At 32.7% G+C, this 19,388-nt stretch overlaps 1 long non-coding RNA gene across 2 annotated transcripts in view; it reads left to right on the top strand.

Annotated features, from left to right (window-relative positions):
* LOC127706456 (uncharacterized) overlaps positions 1-19,388 on the top strand; it is a 348,407-nt gene that overhangs the window by 186,869 nt on the left and 142,150 nt on the right. The gene's annotated exons all lie outside the window — the stretch shown is intronic.

Raw genomic sequence — 19,388 nt, 5'->3', positions numbered from 1 at the left:
CAAATCATCATTACGAAATAACAAAACCACATCATGTAATGAAACAACTACATAACGTTAAATCACATTCACATCAAGTATTGTTAAAACCACATTGATTAATGACACAACCACATTAAATAATGGTGAAACCACATCGAGTAATGACAAAACCATATTGAGTAATGGCAAAACTATATCAAGTCAATACGAAACCATATCGTGTAATATCGAAATATCATTAAGTAATGACTATTCCATATTGAGTTATATCAAAACATCATTACGTAATGTCAAAACCATATTAAGTAAAGACAAAATATCATCAAGTAATAATAAAACAACATAAAGTAATATCAGAGTTCCACATAAGACAGCTGTGGCGTTCCATACCAACCTGTTTATCTATAATTACATAAATCAAAAAGTTTCATTTTTTCATGACTTTAGGAAATTTGAATTTCAAATCAAGATATGCTAAAAAAATTATTAAGGTTTAAATTCCGTTTAGAATATCATTCTAAATTCACACAGTTTATCTTTTTGATTTCATTGCGTAAATCACTCTCTCCTAAATCATGAATATGTTTTCGATTATACAAAATGTTTTAAATTAAATCACCATTGCTAGATATTATTTAGAAAAATAAAGTAACGAAAAAATTTAACTTTCCCGTATCAGATTGCAGCCTTAACAACATCAAGTTTTTGGAGTAAATCTCATTGTTTTACATTGTACTTAGGGGAAAATATGAACACTTGTATGGACATGTTATTCAAGTTGGGGTCCACTTCCTATACACAAGGTGATAGGTAGTGCCGCTGGAATAGATCACATTTTTAAGCTTGAAACTATGTAAATAGGTGGGGAAACCATCAGAAATATATGAAAGTGTCAATAAGGTTCCCGTCTATCCCGGCTGTATTTTCATCCTCAAATTTTCGCTCCTTTTACGCCTTTGTATTCCACTTTTCCAACACACCACACGAGACTTTCATATATTTCTGATCCGTTTTAATTTTCTTAATGTTAATCTTTAATTGACGATCTGACAAGACCACATCCGACAATTGTAGTGCTTCGGTACTAGAATCAGAATAATTTTTGTCGTAAACTCACTAACACGTAACATGGCGAAAAATGCCAAAATAAATGAAGATTCAAATAATAAAGATTCGTAAGTAGATGTACAAGTACTAGGGAGAGCGTCTGTAATCTGTCGTTACAATGGTAATGTTATCGGGGTCCTGTTGTCTCTCTGTGGATGATTTCTGTGTAAACCTTCAACCATGTTCGATACAACAAAATTCTTAGTAGTATCCTCTAAATTACGTGCCTTGTGAGAAAAGGAAATGCCACTTATATATAATCGAACTGTAGCTGGAGATAAATGATTCAAGAATAAATAAGCGATGAATTGTACTAACTGTTCAACAGGAACTGGAATACTTTATCCAGTGTATATAGAAGTTGGAATGAAGCAAGAACAGATCTCGCTCTTGAATAGCTTTTCCATGTATTTCCGGCTAACGAATCGGAAAAAAGTCTAGCTGATTCCTCTGTTACAGAATCCATACTTGGTTCGGAATTGGAGTTGGTGTCAGATAAAAATCATCACATCCGATGATTTTGATAATTTCTTGTTACGAATGTGCACTGCTCCTGTTACGAATGTGCACTGCTCCTTCGTTATCAATATGAAACAACACCTTTTTATTTCTAAGTTCAGACCCCCACAGAATGATTGATACCATTACTGGGAATAGTTCTCAAAATGTAATGTTAGACAATAAACCGCGCTTATGCCACGTTCTCGGCCATAACCCATGAGCCCATCTACCCTTAAAATATATGGAACTAAACCAAATGGCGAGATTCGTAAAGAAGGAATAGGCCTAAACTTAAAAGGACCGGCAACACGCCCTACATCTATTTCCTTCTTATTTTTTTAAGAAGTATATCTGGTCTCTCGATAGCACTTTTTAAGTTCTAGGAATCTGTAGGTAAACGAGGGCTTGAGTAATGTAAGGAAAAATCAAATTTTAAACCGGACAATAAATACGAGGCACTTTCTAAAAGGGGTTAATCATGTAAATATATTGCTAAATTTTCAACCTTAACTGGGGAAAAACAAAGTGAAAATGTGTCTCTCTGTTTCGACATTTTAATATTTCTTACAAAAGTAAGCTGGGTGACCTCCGCATGCTGATCATCCATGTTTGAATCTGCAAGGGTTAAAATTACACCGCTTCCCTTTTGTGTTGTATGCATTGCATGTTTTAGGTGGCTGAAAATTTTTCACGTGGCCTGATGACTGACGATAGGAATGAAGAGGCTCACTTTGAGAACTGAAACCTACTTTACTTTCGTTACTTTGACCTTGATCTCTCATAGCTGTTGTTATATAAAATAAGTCTTGGTTTATGACAGCCCAAGATGACTGATGTCTTTGTGCTTTTCGGAGTCTGAATTGCTCATCGTATGTTTCCCAACCGTATGATTCATTTGCTGCAAAACGAATATCTCTCATGTACTTTAGCAGTTCCTGTGCCAAAGAACTCTGTTTCTCTAGCAAATTACTCATACAAATCATGAAAGCGCTTGTCGATGTGCGTATGTTTGGTATAGCTCGACATGGTAAAGATTCAATCCGCATGTAACCCCCTTTTACAACTAAGTCACCCTCTTGGTCAGGAAAATTTGCAAGTTCTCTAGGAGATTTAATCAACAAACTCAGGTCGATAAATTCATATTTCCAAACCTTATCTTTTAGCTTCATGGGTACGTAACACCCGATTTGGTCAAACAAACTTTCCTCAAGACAGGGAAGGCTTTGTGAAAACTGAATGTTTTCATTAAATGAATTAGGTTCTGTCCCAGTTGACGTTTGGGAGGGCCCTTGGACACTACTAACATCAATAACTGACTCACCAGATGATCTGGGATTGACTTCACCAGCTGTTTCTTTCTTCTTAGAGTCGGCCATTCTTCGTCTTTTTACCCCCTGTCCTCTAGTTGGAGTCCCTTTCTTAGAGTTTCCTCTTGGCATGTTAGATTGGACATTAGGACATTTTTACCACATGTTAGATTGTGGTTTGTCATTAAGTCGTCTGATCTTTTAATTAACGAACGTGACTTATTCCCGATTGTGACTGTTTTGCTGAGTGTAAAACCGCATTGCTATAAGACGTGTCACGGTACCTTTCTATCCCAAATTCATGTATTTAATTTTGATGTTATATTTGTTATTCTCGTCGGATTTTGTCAAATGTCTTAACGTCTTTTCTGTTATATTCGTGTGTTATTGTAAAGATTATTAATCACCCCCTTCATTTATTAGATTTTAGTTTGGTTCAACGAAATTTATACGATACATTTCGTCTACAGTTTGATTCAGAAGAAACACCGACATAGCTAGATAATAAAATTAATTATCTAATTACTACCACAATTTGATATTAATAAGTATTGTAATTTTCATTGTTATTAATAAATGTAATGTCAGTATTACAAATCTAATCTTGAATCAATCCTAATCCTATCTTATTTTTGGGAAATATTTTTACAAATTAAAATGTGACGTCACTTTGTGTTTTTTTTTAGAATTTCAAATGTGACGTCACTTTGTGCGTTGATGCTTTGGCTAACTCGGCTGTGTATTTTTATACGTTGGATTAAGTTGTTTTATGTAATGTATCCGTTTTTATTCTGTAGTTAGTCCCCACTTCGGTTTTATCATGTATATCTATTATAAAGTCATTTTATAAAATTTACTGTTTGCAAAATTATAAATTATTCTAAATAATAAGGATGTTCTTGTCGCAGGCAGAAAACCCTGGCCGTGTTAGGCGCAACTTTTTGGAAGTTTTGGCCCTCGGTGCTCTTTGGCTTTGTACTTGTTTTGGTTTTCAAGCTTTTTTCATCTGAGCGTCACTGGATGGTCTTGTGTGGACGAGACGCACGTCTGGCGTATTGAATTTTAAACCTAGTACCTTTTGTTAGCTATTATTCGTGTGTTTCTTTGTCCTATATGTTCTCCCATTTATTTGTATTGTGGTCCTGTCATGTGATGTTGTCGTTTTGGTGTTGTGTTTGACGTTGCCATAAAAGCGGGAGGTTTGGCATGCCACAAAACCAGGTTCAACCCACCATTTTTTTTTCTTAAAATGTCCTGTACCAAGTCAGGAAAATGGCCATTGTTACATTATAGTTCGTTTCTGGGTGTGTTACATTTTAATGTTGTGTTTTTGTTGTGTCGTTGTTCTCCTCTTATATTTGATGCGTTTCCCTTAGTTTTAGTTTGTAACCCGGATTTGTTTTGATCTCTATCGATTTATGAGTATCGAACAGCGGTATACTACTGTTGCCTTTATAAGTCAGCAAATAAAAAGCTAGGATGGTACTTAATTTAGAAACTGGTCGGCCAACAAACAGCTAGGATGGTACGTAATTTAGACAATGGAACGTCACACTTTTAATACAGGCTAATGTTTCTTCGGTATAAAAACTCTAAATGTCCACTAAAGATTGTCTATGAAGATACTCAGGCAGTAATAACTAGACAGGTGAAGATTGCACAAATAAAATCAAAGAATATAGACTATGTCGAAAATATTTTTTGTATAACTATATTTTTTGTATAACAAAATGTTTGTATGAGGCTAAACAGATGCTAAGTGAGAAAGTTATAACGTGCTTTACACTCTTGAGAATAAAATGCACGTGATAGTATTCATTCTAAACAAAAAGAGGCGTTCCTAAATGTTAACCAGTGTAAGCAGACACTTTTGATATATAATACACACACATTATAATCCAAACAAAAACAACATACGCCAGTAGCCTCATTAAATTCAATCATCTGATAAACAATAATTGCTATTATAGGTCAAACTACGGTCTTCAACCCTTGGCTCACATCGAACAGTAAGCTATAAAGGACCCCAAATAATCACTAGTGTAAAACCATTCAAACAACATGGATTCAGGAGGGCCTAGATTAATTTGGCATCAGAGGGAAAACTAACTAATGGATTTAAAATGTCCTTTAGGACAGGAAATGAGTTGATAAAACAGGGAAAACTAATGTAGACTCTGGTGTCCCATAAGATTCCGAACTCGAACCCAGTTTGTTCTTCTACATAAATGACAAACCAGAAGGTATTGAATGAAGGATTAGACTATATGTCGCCAATACAATAGTATACCTGATCATAGCATAAGACACATAAGTACCAACTTACAGGCGGATCGCTATAAACGGCAACTTCACAATGAAAGAACCTAAATATTAATCTCTAGTGAGACCAGCATTTACAGCCTGTGATCCTTTCCAGCAGAACAACATACAACGATTGGAAATGGTAATAAGAAAAGTCACTCACAGATAAAATAACATCTTACATGTTAATAACATAATTAACCAACCTGAACGGAACACTCTCTCAGATCGAGGGAAAATATCCAGACTCACAATGATGTACTACGTTAGCAAAGGAATGTGGTCAATGACAAAGAAAACATTCTTATGCCACCAAACAGACTATCTTCTAACATAAACATCAGCAAATTTCAAGTACCATCCTGTAGAACAGGAGCTTTCTTCCCTTCTTTAAAACCGTCACAACCTATACTACAGAGTAAATGGCTAAATAAAACATACTTAGCTTTAAGGGCGATAGGTGTTATCCCTTGAAAATATTTTTTTGTTTATAAAAGAAAACACTATAGAATTTGTTTCTATTTACAGCAAAAGCAAAAATTGTTGGTACAGTTGTTTCGTCATCGAATCTTTCTTACCTTTGAAATGGCGGCGTTGAATCAGGATTTGCTTGTTAGCAAAACTTAAGTTTTCGATGTTGACACAGGCCGCAACCACGCTAATGACTAAATATTGTTGCAAATTTAGTCAAAGTGTCACACAATCAAATTTTATACCATAACAAATAACGATATACGTAGATACGTTTTAGATATAAAGGACCCAATTTATTTCTTTTCTTTTGTGTCACCTCACAGGGCTAATATTGGCATTTCGTGGCCTTACTCCTTTCCACGATAGGAACCAAGTGGTAGAATAAAATTTAACCCATAGGAAGAGGCATTTTAACATGAATTATAATTATATTTATTAACTATTGCAAAGGTATTGTTACGTTCATAGGAATGCATTAACGAGTATTTGTCTTTCACTTCAGATCCGTGTTTCATTGTCACTGTGAAACCAGGAAAAGATGTCTTCAAATTTAGATATAACATAGTACGACAATATGGAAAGTCAATTATCGACAAAGAATTGGCCGTAAATGTAGGGAGAAAGAATGTTTTAGGTGAAGGTTGTGTCACGTTTATATGTAGTTCAAAAGATGACCCAGATGAAATTATCCGCCTTTTACCCATCATTCAGGAAAAGTTACGATCAGCGGTCAAACATTGAATGAACAAGATAGGGATTAAACTTTAAAACAAAACAATGCTTATAAAAATGTAGAATTCGATCAGAGTTTCATGTTATTTTGACAAAACTGAACCATACTGGCTGCTTAAAGCGAAATATCATTTCACTATTTAACTTTCATAAATGATTGAACACAAAAAAATCATATTTTATTTTTTTTATATAATATTTCGTAGCTAGTGCCCCTTTAAGATGGTTCAAATGTATAAATAAGTTGATCTTGGTTACTGAAGTCCTTTGATGCAGAAGTTTATTAAAAAGCATGTAAATTCTAAAATTTGTGTTCTACAGCAACATTTTTGCTTGATAACACTTTTCACACTATTGAAATAGATATAAATTGTTGATCATTTGAGAATATATGTTTATAGACACTTAAATAGACTTATGAATTTAACCATAAAAGGATCCTATTATAGTTATATAATAGTACTTCCCTGGTTTTACTTACTTTCTAATTTCGAACCAGCAAAGGAAACAAATAAAGGGCAAATTAGCCCTACCTCTTTCAAAATACAACTGAATATTTAAAATTGTGAAATCTTATCAAAGTTCCAAGGCTTTTCTACCTCAGGAATTGATTACTTTAGCTGTATTTGGTAAAACTTTTAGGAGTTTTTGGTCCTCAATGCTATTCAACTTCGTACTTTTTTTGGAATTTTAACTTTTTGGGATTTGAGTGTCACTGATGAGTCTTTGGTAGACGAAACGCGCGTCTGGCGTAAATACAAAATTTCATGCCTGGTTTATATGATGAGTTTATTCTTATATTGAAATTTGAAAATTAAGCAGACATGACTAGAGTGTCGTTTAGCCTTCAGAATTGTTGATTTTGCACATAATATTTATTCATTTATTTATTTCATTCATTTATTTCATTTATTTATGAAATTTAATGTTGTAGTTTAATGATCAAAATATGAAAATGTGAAAACCCATTTGATAGTTTGATATTTTGAAAGATTATCATGATGTTTTGGATACATACACGTGTATTTTCTGAACAGAATATATAGTATGGACGTTCCTGGAAGGCTATACTTCCAGGAATAACATTAAAGCTGGATTTTCATTTTATCTATTGGTATAACAAACTTTGAACAAACGAAAATTGGTATTTTGTTGAAGTCTGCGCTATCAAAATCAGATTATTTATTATTTAACATTGTGTGTATTATTTTCTTAATTTTTTTTTTTAGTTTCAATGAGAAATGAATAAGAATTGAACATCTTAGCTGCATCTTCATTACAGATTTCCCGAGTCGTATCATTATTCAATCAAACTATAAAATAGTCGAAAATCTAGTTCTATTTTGTGATGGATTTAGAGTATAGTTTTTATTCAATATCGAGGAATGGCTCCGATCTCGAATGTAATGCATAGTAAACATTCGAGCTAAATTCAATTTAATGAATAAACTTGACAAAGTATATACTTAACTATCGATTATAAGTACTGTTGTCAGGTCATTACGGATTGCATATTTTGGTATTAATATTCATTCACTCATAGTGTCTTTGCATCTGACATAAACACATTTATTCTAAAAACAGTTGTTGGCATGATATGGGTTATGTTCTTCTCTTATATTTTATGATGGTATGATACCAAACCGCTAACAGGAGGGATTTTACTGGATTTTCATATGATGAAGACGTAATCTTTCAATCGTTTTAATTGAGGTCTGGTAGTAGTCCTTTGTTAATTTATGTATCAATTTCATTTTGCTTTTTTCTTTTTGTTACCTATTCTGACATCGGACTCGGACTTCTTTAAAACTGAGTTGCACTGTGCGTATTGCTATGTGTTTCTTTACTCTTCATTTGCTAGAGGTATAGGGGAGGGTTGAGATCTCATAAAACATGTTTAACCCCGCCGCATTTATGCGCCTGTCCCAAGTCACGAGCCTTTGGCCTTTGTTAGTCTTGTATGTTTTTTTTTATTTTATTGCGTTTATATGTTTTGGAGTTTGGTGTGACGTCCATTTTCGCTGAAATTTCATTTAGGGGTCAGCTGAGGACCACCTCCGGGTGTTGAATTTTCTCGTTGCGTCGAAGACCCATTGGTGGCCTCCGGCTGTTGTCTACTCTTTGGTCGGGTTTTTGTCTCTTTGACATATTCCTCATTTTCCTTCTCAATTTCATACAAATTTATACTATGTGTTAGTATTAGTGCATCAAGTATAATTCTTGCAGCTCTTTTCTGCATTTTAAGAATTTTTTTATATCCATCTTCATAACAATTTCCCCATACTGAGCAAAAAAAATCAAATAAGTGCAGAATATAAGCATTATCAAACAGCTTTCTACTACTGATATCCAAACATTTCTTAATTCTTGATAGCAGTGCGATACGAGAACTAAAGTTTTTACATACATACTCTCTAATCGTACTTTCTTGTTTATTTGACCTGTTGATACTATTTGTAATGCTTTCTTGTTATTTAATGTTTACTTAATCAGGGTTATATCTGGTCTATATGCCAGCCTTGATAAGTGTTTGGTATTACTGTAATGATACTGTTACTTAAATTGTTCATCCCTTAGTTTGTTGATTTTGTATTAACATTGTATCATAGATCAAATTACTTCGTTCAGTGTATTTCCACTTGTGTTAATATGTCTTTTGATTGAGTTAAGCCATTTCAATTGATATTTTATAGTGTGCCTTTCTATGTTGTGATCTCACACTATTGTTTTAGATAAGGGTGAAGGTTTAATACCATTAAAACGTTTCAACCCGCTGCAATTGTTTGCACCTGTCCTAAGTGTTTCTCGTTTCTTGTTTTCTATATAGATTAGACCGTTGGTTTTCCCGTTTGAATGGTTTTACACTAGTAATTTTTTGGGGCCCATTATAGCTTGCTGTTCGGTGTGAGCCAAGGCTCCACGTTGAAGACCGTACTTTGACCTATAATGGTTTACGTTTATAAATTGTGACTTGGATGGAGAGATGTTTCATTGGCACTCATACTACATCGTCTTATATCTTTAGTCAATTAGAAATTTCCAGTCCAAATTTTTGTCAATATATACACCCAAAAGTTTCTGTATTTCAACGGATGTGATTGGGCTATATTGTATTGATATATTCATATTATTTCCTAGCAAAGTCCGTTTCTCATTTGTTCCAATCAACATAGAAGTAGTTTTTAAAAGATTTATAACCATTCTATTGTTCAAATACCAATTATTTATGGTGTTGGCATCGTAAATTAATTTTCTTTTTATCTCTCCCTTATTTGTTCCATATGTATGAAGAGTTGTATCATCAGCATATATGTCAATAGCTGTATAACTGGCTTCTAAAGTCATGTCATTTATGAATAAAACAAACAGAAGGGGACATAAAATTACCCTTGTGGAACCCCATATTTGATACATTAAGAGTCTGAGGCTGTATTACCAGAGCACACGTTTTGTTTTCTGATAGACAGGTACGACTCAAACCATTTTATTGAATGATCAGGGACTGCTAAGGGCTGTCTGACAGTAGTGGTTAGATCGGAATCCATTTTGTGCCTCATGTAATACTTTATATATTTTTACAGATATAGATACAAATGTTTTGCGATATGTTTTTCAAATATTTTTGATAACGTAGGAAATATTGATATAGGTCTGTACTCTTCTGGCATGTATTCTTCACCATTTTTAAATATTTGATTTACAATAAATTAGCTAGTTTAAGATTTTCTGGGGAAACACCTTCTAGTATACTTAAGTTGATTAAATATATTATACTTAGGGCTAAAGCTTCCTTCATAAAGTCCAGTCGCTATGGATGTTTATAGTTGAAAAGTAATTTCTTAGTTTCATCTAGTTTAATAAACGGGATCTTAAATTCAACATCAGCGGGTATTTTATGAACATAATCATTTAATTTATTTACTTGAAATTGCGTGTATTTGTAACATATTTATCACCTATTGTTGTAAAGTGTGTGTTGAAATGATTTACTATATCTTGCATACTATCATATTCTTTATTGTCAAAATGCATGGTAGATGGAATATATTTTGAGCTTTGGATTTTAAATCTTTAAGTAAAGCCCAAATTCCGTTAGGTTTTTTGATATTTTCTATTGCTTGCTTTAAATAGGTCTGTTAAGATTTTTCTATTAATTTTGTACATTTGTTGCGTCAATAACAGAAATTTTTCCAATCCCTCTCGCTTTGATAATAGTTTCTTTTCTTTGAAGCGTCTTTCACCTTATCTGTAAGCCAATCTGGCTGGCAAATATTAGTGTTTGATACATCGATATCGATTTTGTTTATGTTGTAAGCTTGGGTATCTTTTTGTTTATTTTTCTCGCAATGCATAATGGATAGTGATCACTAAGGGCTATTTTGGGGACGTTTGTTTCAACTATATTTTCAGGGTGGTTAGTATAAACATGATCAATGATAGTACTTGATGTTGATGTGATACGAGTAGGAGTATCAATTAATTGTACAATAGATTGTGTATGTAAACGATTTCCCCATTTATTGTTCAATCACCCCCTGTAAAATCGATATTGATATCGCTTATTACTATGATTTCTAGTTCTAATTCATTTGCCTTCTCAATTTCCTTTTCAAATTCATCAATCCACGATTGTGGTATATCAGGAGGTCTGTAGATAAAACATGTTAAGAGGGATTTTGAGTCTTTGAAATGTATCTGAAGCCATATACTTTCCAGTGAACAAATTTCTAAAGCAGTTCTTCTTTTGTATTTTAAAGAGCTAGAAACATAAGCAATTACACCCCCTCCATTTTTCTCACTTATTTCACATTGATCTTTGCGTTCAAGTTCACATTCTTTAATACTAATAAAGATGTCTTCCGTGTTACTTGTAAGGAACGTTTCACATATTCCCCTAATATGTGTTATTTTTTTTATATATAAATATTTGTTTAAATGAGAACATTTTGTTAATCCATTTTTTTTAGGCCAAAATTTCTTTCTTCTAAACATTTTTTTTTTTTTTTTTCACTATTTTGAATTTTTGTTGCTTCTATTGGTTCTTTTCTTCTTTTATTCAAAAATCTTTTGTTCTTTAAAGTAGTGTTTTGAAAGTGTATGGTTCTTCTGCATTTATGGAAGAATAGTATTGATCGTTTTCAATTCCTTTATATTTACATTCAATATGATCACACAAAGTACATATGTTATGTAAACATGCAAATGTGTTCATTGTTTGCAAAAAAAAGTTTCGGCATTACATGCATTGCCAGTGTCCTAATTTGAAAAAATAACTGCATTTTTTGCATTTTATGTCCAAATTTTGAGCAGGTCAAAAAATGTATTTTTGATTCATTGCGGCAAAATCTAGAGTTGTGTCCTTCTTCGCCACAGAAAAAAAAACAAGCACCGACGTGAGAATGGTTAAGATTTATAGTTGTAGTGTCCAACTTTTCTTTGATGACTTTGACAAGTGTATCGTATAGTCTGAGAAGTGTTGCCGTTCCTTTGTCTGTGAGGTGAATTTCGTTACGCCAGATTTGCTCACTGTTGATATGACAATTTGTCTAATAAAACTTCCGACTGTATGTAAACCTTCCACATCAGAACTTTCGGCTACTTTCCCAATTATGTGGCTAACGATTTTCACATTTGCATCTCGTCGTGGTGGACATTTGGCTAAAATGATTCTGGCACCTCTAGTTGTTTTACGAATTATTAGTGTTTCGTTCGGGTCATTTAATTTGACTGTTTTTTCTCTTAAATTTTTCTAGCATATCTAAGTTGTTCATGTCTCTCTTGTTAAAATTCTTAATTTTCAAAAACAGATTTTTCAATTGTATTAAATACAGTCTGACTTAGTATCTGGAATACTTCAGCATTTGCAAATGTTATTGGAATTGATAACGTTTTGTCAGTATAATCAGTTATATCATAATACTCAGAGTTTGAAATGTATATTTTTGTATCGTCTATTGATTATCATTTAATTGATTATCAGTTATAATTTATCACTTCTAGTGTCAGTTATTTGTTAAGATAAATCTGTTCAATACAGATATATCAATTTTTTCAATTTTTTTTTAATGGTGAACTTTAGTTAAACACCTCTGTCTCCTACATCTTCATTTGTCGTCTCTGTTCATTTATGACTAATTTATTTATATGTACAATTCTATACTGTAAGCAGTAGCTTACAATAATTTAATCGATTTATTCAACAACAACAACAATATTTCATATCCTTATAATACATGTTTAAGTTCTGCTCTTTGGTCGGGTTGTTGTTTCTTTCACACATTCCCTATTTCTATTCTCAATTTTGTTATATATATAATACTTATATCATTATTTTTTAATTTGTTATAAATTAACAGAAGTTTGCGGTAATTGATTGAAATGAAAAATCGAAAATCGAACAGTTCTGAAACATGGTTGTAAATTAGCTCAAAAATAACATTTGATTTTAAATTTAGATTGAAAACCTATTTTAAATTGACTTGTAAAACTATGTTTATATACTGTCCCTACTTTTGATTGGTTCTCTGCTATTGACTCCGTCCATAAGACCATAGTAGCTTAGCTAATAGTGATTTCATGATTCAGCTGGCAAGCAAGGAAACCAAAGGTACTACCATAACCTACACACTTAGGTCTATTTGCTGAAACTAGAATTTAGTTTTTACTCTAGTTGAAAAATAAAGGCAACAGTAGTATACCGCTGTTCGAAACTCATAAATCGATAGAGATAAAAACAAATCCGGGTTACAAACTAAAACTGAGGGAAACGCATCAAATATAAGAGTAGAACAACGACACAACAAAAACACAACATTAAAATGTAACACACACAGAAACGAACTATAATATAACAATGGCCATTTTCCTGACTTGGTACAGGACATTTTAAGAAAAAAATGGTGGGTTGAACCTGGTTTTGTGGCATGCCAAACCTCCCGCTTTTATGGCAACGTCACACAACACCAAAACGACAACATCACATGACAGGACCACAATACAAATAAATGGGAGAACATATAGGACAAAGAAACACACGAATAATAGCTAACAAAAGGTACTAGGCTTAAAATTCAATATGCCAGACGTGTGTCTCGTCCACACAAGACCATCCAGTGACGCTCAGATGAAAAAAGCTTGAAAGCCAAAACAAGTACAAAGCCGAAGAGCACCGAGGACCAAAACTTCCCTGATTTCAGTTACAGTTTAAGTTGAAGTCTTCAAGTTGAGTATCATTTTAAGGGTATCACCAGCCTAGTAGTCAGCACTTCTGTGTTGACAGGATTATCATTGATATGGTTATTATTATAAATTAACTGTTTACAATACTTTGAATTTTTGAAATACTAAGGCTTTTTTTACCTCAGGAATAGATTACTCTAGCTGTATTTGGCAAAACTTTTAGAAATTTTTGGTCCTCAATGCTCTTCAACTTCGAACTTCTTTTGGCCTTTTTCATATCTTTAGATTCAAACGTCACTGATGAGTCTTTTGTAGACGAAACATGCGTCTGCAGCAAGTACAAAATTTAAATCCTGGTATCTATGATTAGTTTATTGAGTTTTATATACCTATATGGAGTTATTTTCTTTCAGAACGATAGGTCATTCTTTCGCAGAATCAACCTGGACGATACCATGTTTCAATGAAATATGCTCCAAGGCATACAATAATGACCTGTGTGAGGTCATTATTTTCCTTGATAAAAATGCAAACTATAATTTACTTCAAAATTATATTCGTCTGATAGTTTCAGTTGCCGATTTGGGAATTTATTTTTTAAAGTTCAATCTATGATAGGTGTAAAAAAAATCGTCATTGCCCGAATTTTAATTTTAGAAATAAATAATGTGACGTTTGGTTAATTTATCGCTACAATACGGAGACATTAAAATTGAGAATGGAAATGAGAATGGAAATGGGGAATGTGTCAAAGAGACAACAACCCGAACATAGAGCAGACAACATTATCATATATGCGAGATGAATTTTAATGTAAAACTTTCATAACACTTTAAAATAAACTAGATTTAACATATTCGTCACGTGTGTAAGATTTTGAAAATTTTATTGATTCACACTGAATAGGTTGATTGATTGATGGTTACTTAACGTCCAGTGGCAAATATTTCATGCATGTTCAGGACGATACACACTGAATAGGAAATCATACTGTGATCTACATGTATTGATATTCGTTTTCTGTACATGCATCACGATTTCGTGCCCCCTTCGTGTCAGTTCTTAACTTTTTTACATTTATGTATACCTTTTACTCTATCAAATGATTAACTAATAAAATATTCTTATTTTCTATTGAATAACATTCACGTACCTTACAATGAGGTCGAGTGGGGGAGGGTATATAATTATATCCTGATTATCTGTTAAAAAATGTATTGCTATTTAAAAGAAAATCATTCTGAATATTTCATTCGATTCAATTAAAATTGTTGAAAAAATAATCACTTTTCCGCGATAAAATGTCATTACAAATAGACAAAAAAAAACATAGCACCTCCCCCTTTCCATAAACTAAGTTGGTACAATAAATTACTTACAAAGTGTCTTGTATTTTTCATACACCATTATCAGATGGTAACAATTCATTTGTGTCCTACTTCATGCAGGTACAGTAATATTTTTACTGTGTATGGATAATAATTTCTAAGATTTATATCTAGATTAATTACATGTAGTGAGTTTTATTTCACATTCTAAATGAGCCGTAGGGCGTATTAAAACCTGAACGCATCAGAAAGGAATATCCCACTTTAGTGTGGTCGGTAAAATAGGATGCTAAATTTTGCAAATCTTTATAAAAAAACAATATTTTTTTGACGGTATATAAGTCAGATAATGCATATTTTAAGGTTTTTCTTGTCGTAGAACACACCTCGGGGTGTCAGGATTGCCAAAAGAAAGACCTCCCTACGGTCGGTCTTTCATTTGATCAATCCTGACACCCCTCGGTGTGTTCTACGACAAGAAAACCTTAAAATATGCATTATCTATAACATAATTTGCCTTCGAATTGAAGTTTTGTTTGGATAAAGTAAGTGTTAATTATTTACCTTCAATACGGTTTACACGTGTGAAAGTTAACAAGATTATCTTGTATTTGGTATTATTCCTGTGTTTTATCTATCATTAGATAGAATAGAGTAATACATTCAAGGTGCATCCAAATGTTACGGAGAGTTTCCATGTAAATGGGTTATCCCTCTAAATTTCTTTACACACAGTACATTTGGGCCTTATCTTCTGTCGGTAACTTTAAAAAGGCATAAATAACCTTATTACCTATAAAGATTCTGGCTAAACTAATCATTTCTTTTAAATTCCTGTAACACAACTATGTCTCAAACGTTATTATGAATAAAATTTAAACATCAAATCCAAACTTTAATTCTTATAATTGAAATATCTCTTCAAATTAAAACATTTTTAACATCAATTGCTGAAAGGATTTAAAAGGTTAACCATGAGAACCAGGACACCTATATTTTGTATCACGTTCTCTTTTTTTTTTTTTTGCATACATGACAAAATCCCTTTTTGTTAATAAAGTTTGCGAGTACTTGTTTTAGTATATAAAAAATAACATGTTTATTTATATTTATATTCAGACTTCTATTCCAAATAAGCAAAATAATGGATCTTCACAAAAGCATAAAAATATCAGTACGGTCATAACTTATTAGTCTGTTCCACCTCATCAACAACTATGCCCTTTTACCTTTGTTACCATTTTAGAAACTAAGTCATCGCCGCTTCTGTGTGGATGGTTATGTTTATGAAATATAACTTGAACATTCTTGTATCTATAGATGTACATGCAGATAAAGAAGTCGGAAATCTTATGTATTAAAAAGAAGTTTAGTCATGTTTTGTATTAGGAAATCACTAACTGTTTATGGAAATAAAAATAATAAGCTCCTGTGTAAGATCGATGTTCATATCAATTTACTTTTTCTCCTAGCTGTAGTCGGTATCTGTACAGCAAATTCTTGTTTCTACCATAAGACGTTAGAGCATATATTAGGTGCCACATGTGGATTAGGATCTACTTACCCTTCCGGACCAACCAAGATTACCCCGCTGCATTCGCTAAGTGCATGTATAATATAATTTCTAGCTAGACCACAAGGGTAACAAGATATTTAACTGTCATTGGTTTGTAGTATATAAACTTTTTTATTACATTGCATATAATATTTTCATTGTTAATTGTGGTAACATTATCTATTTTTAAGTATCTAGCATAGAGAGTTTTGATATCATGCTATTATAATAAAACACAATCTTTCATTAGAATTCCTACATATGTAATGTGACCAAGAAAAAGATAACTGATATTTCTTTTGTCTTACATCCACAGGTAATTCTTTTAAGACACTTTTTATGTATACTGTTACGTCTTGTATTGATATAAAGTATGATATATATTGTAATGTAGTTGCTTATTTGTCTCATTAATAAAACTTTTAAATGTCTCTAGGTCGGACATATCCATAAAAGTTGGTACTTAAAGTATGCTTATATTGAACATATTCTAGTTCCATTTTGAGGGCGATGCAAGGTAATGTACTTAATGTCGGTCCTGTCTGTCGTCACTTTTCTAGAAACTATTTCATATGAAACCAAAATCTTAGGTTTTTATGATGTGTATGTAGACTGTTAATTGTCTTTTGCTCATTTTTCTTTTTTTTTTTTTGGCCATGGTATTGTCAGTTCGTATTCGACTATCTTTGCGTGTTTGGTGTATCATCGCGATGAATTTGATTCAAAGAAGGAAACAAACTGTGAATTGCTTAAATGTTCAGCAAGATTTTAAGCTATAAGTATATGAACTGTATGGACTTCTTATAGAACTTACTGTCCTTGAATAACATTTTGTTACCAATTTTTGTCTTTCTGCGAACATTTTCGAGTGAATCAGTATCAAACTTATTCAAAAGTGTGAAAAAGATGGATGCCTCTGATTCTGATGATTTTAGTATTGCCTTTCTATTTTCAAAATGATTAATTCATGCTCCTACAAGCCTGTAGTGTTTATTAAACGTGCATGTGTTGCTGTAAAGCTTTAACATTATAACTATAAATCTGGCCTGTTACACGGTGTGGAAAAAAAACGCGAGAAACATACGTTGATCAAGCATAGTACAAACTCTTACTGAAAATATGGATTATGTTTAACAATAATGAACATTTATTAATTAATCACTTTTTGAAATAGAATGAAAATATAGCATTGTCATTAACCTATTATTCAGCTACATTATGTATATAGATGATATATTATATGAAAAAATAAAGGCAACAGTAGTATACCGCTGTTCAAAAGTCATATATCGTTTAAGAGAAAACAAATCCGGGTTACAAACTAAAACCGAGGGAAACACATCAAATATAAGAGGAAAACAACGGACCAACAGAACAACTGAATTGCAACATAAACAAACGTCAACATACATAGAAATGGACAACTTGATAATAACTGCCATATCCGTGACTTGGTACAGAACATGAAAATAGTTTAAACCTTGTTCAATGGCTAACCAAATTTCCCGCGTACATGGTAATTATAAATAATACTGCTAAAATGACTACACTTCGTAACAAGGATACAGTACAAACAACAGGAAGAACACTCAACACAGAGAAATACATGAATACATAATTTGATAGTTCACTACTACAACATGTAAACCGCAGAATAACAACGAAAATAACGACAGCACAGGACATCACAAATGAATGAATCAACGCCACAAACAAGTTAATTTGTCCGTTGCCGTGATTACTTTGTGATCACTCGGGATCTCTTCACGGTTGGTTAAATAGTTTTACATTGATCTTCATGAGATGAGAGAAAGATACATAAGGGATATTTTAACTCATAATTCAGAAACGAACTAATAATGTCATGTCAATAAACATGAAAAGACCATAAGACTGTAATGTTAAATGAAGGGTGTGGTTACAAATCAGAAACATCTAATTGTAGCAATACGTGATTCATGTCGGAGACAGCGTTGTTTTATTTCGAAGTTAAGTGGAAAAGTCAATGATAGGGTTAAGGTTTAGGGATATTTTTAATGGAATCTCGTGAATTTGTCATGGAATATATAAACGGGTGTGGAATACCATTCGGATTATGACAGTTTTCTTGCATTCAAGAAGACCAGCAAACCAACAGAGCCTACGGTCATATTAAATGCTTGTAGAGCTTTAATATTTGGAGAACACTTATTACTGGGTACGTATAAGAGAGGCGAACGATACCAGAGGGACATTCAAATTCATAGTAAAAAAAATGACAAAGTGATTACAACATAAAACCACAGACGAACAACAGTATACATAACACACTATAAGAAATTAAAGACTGGGAAACAAAGACACCCACCTAAACCTGGTGTATTATAAGGTGCTCCAGTATTGTTAGCATATACTGCTTCTCTTGCCCCGATTGCTTTGCTCATGTTTAGAACAAACCAGTAATAAGTCTAATTAGGTCGATTGCATTCGGGGAAAGGGGAACGGGATTGAAGTTACGACAGTTGAAACATATCCACTATCATTTGTGAAACGAATATTTAATAACGGTCACCCAGCTCGTGATGGCGTCTATTAAATTTACGAACAAATGACTTTAACCTCACCACTATATCAAGGAAATGATGATAGGAAATACAAGCCCTGGTATATTGTATCAACTGGGATATGCAAGCGCTGCTTCGTAATGTGTGAAACTCATATGGGCATTTCCATTCAACGATAATTGTCTTCATCCTTTTCTAGTTACTTTTATCTTCTTGTTTTGTACAACTAAGTTATTTAATACATATATAGCATTTCATTATATCAGCATGTTGAGTGGTTGCTTAAATCTGAAGGAATAAGTAATTCTTACTGTCCTATTATAACAATAGAGTGTGGACCATGCAGAATTCTAGTCATATGTCATAGTAGGTTTAG

Source organism: Mytilus californianus, unplaced genomic scaffold (genome assembly GCF_021869535.1).
Source record: "Mytilus californianus isolate M0D057914Y unplaced genomic scaffold, xbMytCali1.0.p SCAF_6, whole genome shotgun sequence".
Lineage (NCBI taxonomy): Eukaryota > Metazoa > Mollusca > Bivalvia > Mytilida > Mytilidae > Mytilus > Mytilus californianus.
Note: the sequence above shows the minus strand (reverse complement) of the source record. Positions and strands in the feature narration are given on the sequence as shown.